Consider the following 6,000-nt stretch of genomic DNA (forward strand, 5'->3'; position numbering starts at 1 on the left):
GAAGTGACTACTTAGGCACAATGCATAGAAAACTGTGAAGGGGGTGGCCTACCGGTTGATGGCACAGTTCCCAGGTCATATATAACACATACCACAGGGTTCTCAGGAAGAATAGTCTACAGGGACGTGTCTCAAAAGGAAGTCTGTGGTTTCTCTGAGAATTTTTAATCTTGTGTTTTCACTGACAAGACATTCCAAAACATTTTATTAACTTTTTAGTTATAAAATCAAAACTTCTGTTTTGCCATGGTTATTACAAGTGAATGCAATTTTTATAGAAGACACTATCTTTTCTTTAATATTTTTCCAGCTTTATTGAAGTATAATGAACAACTAAAAGTTACGTATATTTAATGTGCACAATGTGAAGTTCTGATGTATGTATGTGTTGTGAAATGATTACCACAGTCAAGCTAATTAGCATACCCATCGCCTCACATAGTTACCTTTTGTGTGTGTGTCTGCGTGAGAAGACATTGTTTTAAATCAATTTTTCTCCAACTGGACTTTGCAAGATACTTTTTGTATTTCTTTAAAAAGGGGCTATTTATTTCTCAAAATTAAGAAACACTTCTATGAATGAAAGGAATGATCAGGGAGCAACCTAGGCTGACATCTTCAATCTTGCTGCTTGTCTCCTCTGATACTGAGCTGGATCTCATTTGGTGCTGAGCCAAATTTGCTCCTTATAATTAGCTATTACATATACATATACATTTGCTTGAGGTTTTCAGAACATAAAAAAGATTGTTCCCTTGTCTTTCTGCCCACTTAAATTTCCCTTTAAAATGACACTCTCTTTTCCCCCTACCACTACTCATAGAGCGAATACGCTGTGAGCTACTTTTAAAATCAATTATTCAGGGTCTTGGAGGCTGGAAGATGGAGCAGAAGTTCCCTGGAGCATTTTGAAGTAAACATCAAATTATAAATGAAGAGCTCTTTATAAATAGGCTGAAGGATGCGAACAGGGATGTAAGTGGATGGACTGGATTCCAACCCCTGCCTAACCTTCAGGAAAATTACTTCCCCTGTGTGAGTCTAAGTTCACCTGCTGAGGAAAGCTTTTGGGAATCCCTGGGGATAATGCCCCTGTCTCTGAGTCTAGTGACAAGATTCTCTGAGGCGTGCTTTGTGTGTGTGTGGTGTGTGTGTGTCTGTGTGTGTGTGTTGGGAAAAATCATCTCTTTCAGGCCTGGTTTCCACCATCTGAGCATCATCAACCACTGTGAAGACGCGCTGTCTCTGCTAAGGCTGAGAGAGGGGCGGACCCAGAGGGCTCGCAGGAAGCCCTCCCCAGGCCGCCTTCCCAAGGAGTGATTTCCTGCCGCCCACGGCCCATCCACTGCAGAGGGTTTCCACGGCTGCCTGGAGCAAGGTTCAGACAAACAGGAGACAATCGGACAGGGTGTGAAAGCCTGACCCAAGATTATTTGGAATGGAACGATGAACAGTACAAGGTTTATAATTAGATTCCTTATTGTTCTGAGTTTCCAAAGCAGACCAGGCACTTCCTATGGATTAGGCCTCCAGAAGGGCCTTCCGGGGGCCAGAGGCCATCTTTGCTCTCTCTTCTTCTCACCATAGTCAACAGTGAAGCACGCAGGCCATTTGGAAATTCCTTCTTACTGGGCCTCTGGGAGTAGAAAGGCTTGATTAGGCCTCGGCTGAAGAATGGTAGATTAAGCTCTCTTTTGCCAGGTACTGGAAAATCTGATCCAAACGCACATACACAAAATCCCCAAAATGATTAACTAAAACGTACTACATACATATATTCCCATATACTTTTATATGATGTCAGCTTTTTGTCATGTGTATTATATTGTAAGAACATTAGTCAGTGGGCATAAAGTTGCAGTTAAGTAAGATGAGCAAGTTCTAGAGGTCTGCTGTACAGCGTTATACAGACAGACGACGACGCTGTATTGTACACTTAAAAATTAGTTAGGAGGTAGATTTCCTATTGTTTTTACCGTAATAAAATAAAATAAAATATATTCAATGAAAGCTAAGCTATCTCCTCTTCCAGATCTTCAGGCTTTCTCATCAGAGACATCCAATATATCCTTCCAAATATATTTCTATGCATGGACAAAAATATATATGTATCAGTGAACATATATGTGCTGTTTTTACATACATGGGAGAACACCATACCCTATATTTGGGATCTTGTTTTATTCACTTAACAATATATCTCAGAGCTCTTTTCATGCCTACGTGGAATGATGTAACTCATTTTACAAATCTTTAGACTATGGGTACCGCAGGGAATATCTCATACATACATCTCTCCTCAGGTGTGCAGGTTTCTTTGCCAGATATATATATTCCCAGCAGTAGAACTGTTAGATCAAAGGTATATGAATTTTTTATTTTGGTAGATATTGACAAATTGCCCTCTGAAGAAAGCATGTCAATTTATATTCCCTGCCTCTCTGCACTCTTACCAGTGCTGTACGTTTTCAAACTTTTTGATCGTTGCAAAATGTATAAGTAAACAAACATATCTCAAGGGATTTTCTTGCTTCCAGCCTTGCTCTCTTCAATTCACTATTTACCCCGCAGCTAGAGTGATCTTTCTTACATGTGAATCTGAGCCTCAGCTATGCAAAACTCTTCCATGGCTCCTCCTTATCCTTGGGAGAAAGTTCTGTTTCCTTGACTGGCTCACGAGGTCCTCAGTGTCTGGGTCCCTGCTTCGGTCTCCACCATCATTCCTCATCTCTTCCCGCCTTGCACGCCACATTTCAGCCATGTTAGACTATAATGCCTTCCTCAGAGATGGGCTGCTCTCCCGCACTTCCCTCCAGGCCTCTCCTCTGTGTTCCTGTCGCTTAAGGATGGTCTCACTTCCTGTTTTCCCCGCTCTGGCTCACTCCTACTCATCATTCTGCTTTCAGCTTAGATGTGGCACCCACTAGTTTATAAAGGGGAGCCCTCTGGCTGCCTCCACAGCCCCCTGTACTTCAAATTTTAAATTATATAACATTTGGTACATACAAAATAATATATGTAACACATATGTAAGTGATGGAGCATAAACAAAAACAAACACCTATGTACCTACCAACCCACCTTAAGAACCAGACGGCTGCCAAAACTCTAATGTGTGCTGCTTTCCTGTCCATCACTGCTCTTACCACACTGGCCAGTAATGGCCTCCATACTTGTCTCTATTTCCCACTGTAGTTTCAGCCCTGGGGATGCAAGTCTGGGTCTGATTTGTGCATGCCAATATCCCAGGGTCAAGCAGAGGGCCTGACCAGTTGCAGTCACTTGACAATATTTTAAAATTGAATTTAACAATATCCAGAAAGGGAAATACTTAAAAACAAAAAACAACAAAAAAAAACAGGTTCCCCGAGAGTGGTTCAGTTGTTCAGAACCTACCATCCGCTCACTCTGTACTTTGGGTCCTTGTTCTAAGCTCAGGGATCAGTTCTAGCGGCTTAGGCCTGCTTCTCTGGCTCCTTTTGTGAGGCCAGATTGCTGGGACATGTTTCTTTCTTTCTTTTTTTTGTTACTATTATTCACTTAAATGTTTAAATCATGTACCAACAAGGTTGAACAGTTCCTGATTTACCAGTAATCTACCTTCATGTTGTCGTTACAAAGCGAATGAGCTTACTCTTCTACGGCAATGAGCAGATTCAGTTACCGTCCAAAGCTAGAAATATCATTCTTGATGCTGATTTCACAAATTCAATGCTACCACTTACTTGAATTAAATAAGGAAACATATCACTTACGAAATTTAGATCAAGATGATAATAGTAACTCTAATTTAATGAGGGCCGGCCACGTGCCAGGCACACTGTAGATTTCATTGCTGATCTTCACCATAATCCTGCAAAGGTAGGAATGGTTATTTCCATTTGCAGATGAAGACATGGAGCTTCAACAGATAAGGGATTGAATCAAAGCTACTGAGCGTGGACACGACAGAGTCAGAATTGAGATCCAAGTCTTTGTCTTCTCAAACTCCAACCCAACTTCTTTCCTCCATATCCCACTGCATCTCAGACAACAGCATAGCTAAAGAACTAGCACAAAGCCTTTTTTTTTTTTTGCTGAGGAAGATTAGCCCTGTGCTAACCTCTGTGCCAATCTTCCTCCACTTTATATGTGGGTTGCTGCCACAGCATGGCTGATGAGTGGTATAGGTCTGTGCCCAGAATCTGAACCTGCAAACCTGGGCTGCTGAAGTGGAGTGTGTTGAACTTAATTGCTATGCCACAAGTCTGGCCCCACACGAAGCCATTTTAAAGTACTTTTCTTATCTTCTTCTTTAAACTTGCCCTGGTCTATCATTTTAAAAATTATTTTATTCTTTTTGAATTACAATCTTTACTACTTTTTACATGGTATTGAATATTTACTGAAAGAGGTAGAAAAAGGAGAGAAAATCACTTTGTTTTTAGCAATTCTTGGTTTTATGCAGTCACTCATTGATTTGTTCATCCAACAGATGTTTGAATGCCTACTGTATGCCAGGCACTGTCTTATGTTAACAAAATGGACAAAAATCCCTGCTCTCATGAAGCTTACATTCTAATTAGGGGACATCAGCAAAGGTATGTAGTGTAAGTGCTAAAAGAAAAAGTAAAGCAAGATAAGGGGATGAGAAAGGGCAAGCCTGGATGTTTCTTTAAAAGAGGAGTTCTGATGAGGTCTCCCCAGTAAGGTGATATTTGAGTAGAGACCTCAATGAAAGGAAGAAGAGAATCAATGGCGATATCGGGGTGGTGGGTGGGGAGAGAGGGTTCCCAAGGTAGGATGCACTTGGCTCTGTGTGCACATTCATGCCTAATTTATAGAATCTCCCAAGCTATAATATTGCTGTTTATATTTTATAATAGATTCTCTTACATTTTGTAAAGCTTGAAGACGTTACCTTCAGTCCTCAAATTAACTAGTTTCTCTTTACCTCAAGGCCTCTCCATAGCTCCTGGCACTTCACTGAAGATGAAGCTTGCCCCTTGCCTGCTTCCTGTTGACTTTGAAGGAGAAGACTGCTCAATCACCCACTTCTCACTTACTGAGGCTTAGTGAGATGGCACCTGTGAAACTCAAACATACATACTTCCGTGGAAGCTTATTGCTATCTTAGTTATTGTTATGAGCTTGGAAGTCAAGGGTACTCAGCACGGTTGTATTTATCAAGCAGAAGATGTAATTCTCTCGTGTATTAGGAGTAAAGCCATTCAAAGCACGTGTGTATTTCTATCCCTCCAAGCAAGCTGGGGCGTGTTAGACCAAACACCACATGAGGTAGTCTAAGGGAAGGGAAAACTCCAAGGAGTTGTGCCTGAAGCTCATCAAAGACAGATGGTGGTCCGGGGCCAGGCATCAAGTGGCCCGAAAGTGGCACCAGAAAAAGAAAGGGAGATTTCCATACAGGATGGGTGGAGGGACAGGGAGGGAAGGGCTTAGTGGGAAACAAAACAAACGCATCCAGTATGAGATTGCACAATGAAAAGAACAGAGAGTTTACAGTGCCAATTAGAGAATAAATAAAAGTACGCATCTCGGGAAATTGGCGAATGGAATGGGATGAGAAACTGTCGATCAAGAAGGATTATTCATGAAAGAACCATGACTTAAAGTGTACCTAGGCTCTAGCTTCAGAGCAGCTAGGATGATAAAAGTCTGGTTAAGGTGGGTGGAAACTACCTCCCAGCCATGTTCACGGTCATATCTGTGAAAAGAGAATTGGAATGATGAGAAAAACCTGGAGGGAAATAAACTACCATTCATATTCTGTCACCTCATTGTGTGCTGCTTCAATTGAACTTCACTAAACAAGTGCAGACCTGTAGAAAGATGAGTGGTGTTTCCTACTCAATTAATCACTAAGGTGCCCTCCCAAAGGAACCATCTGTCAATAAGGTGCTTCTGAAATGATGGTAGGAGACAATGGACTATTAACCAGAGGAATGGTGTGAACTTTCAGCTCATTTTCAAGGTCTCAGAGGAGAACAAGTACAACAGAAT

The 6,000-nt window shown here is 41.4% G+C and overlaps 1 long non-coding RNA gene across 1 annotated transcript in view; it reads left to right on the forward strand.

The window, feature by feature from the left end:
* LOC139077410 (uncharacterized) overlaps nt 1–5,770 on the forward strand; it is a 170,450-nt gene extending 164,680 nt beyond the window's left edge. The window contains exons 4-5 of the long non-coding RNA XR_011529908.1: nt 4,475–4,580; nt 4,940–5,770. This is a non-coding gene — a long non-coding RNA (uncharacterized lncRNA). The remainder of the gene's footprint in view (nt 1–4,474; nt 4,581–4,939) is intronic.
* Nucleotides 5,771–6,000: the final 230 nt, after the last annotated feature.

Source organism: Equus przewalskii, chromosome 19 (assembly GCF_037783145.1).
Source record: "Equus przewalskii isolate Varuska chromosome 19, EquPr2, whole genome shotgun sequence".
NCBI lineage: Eukaryota > Metazoa > Chordata > Mammalia > Perissodactyla > Equidae > Equus > Equus przewalskii.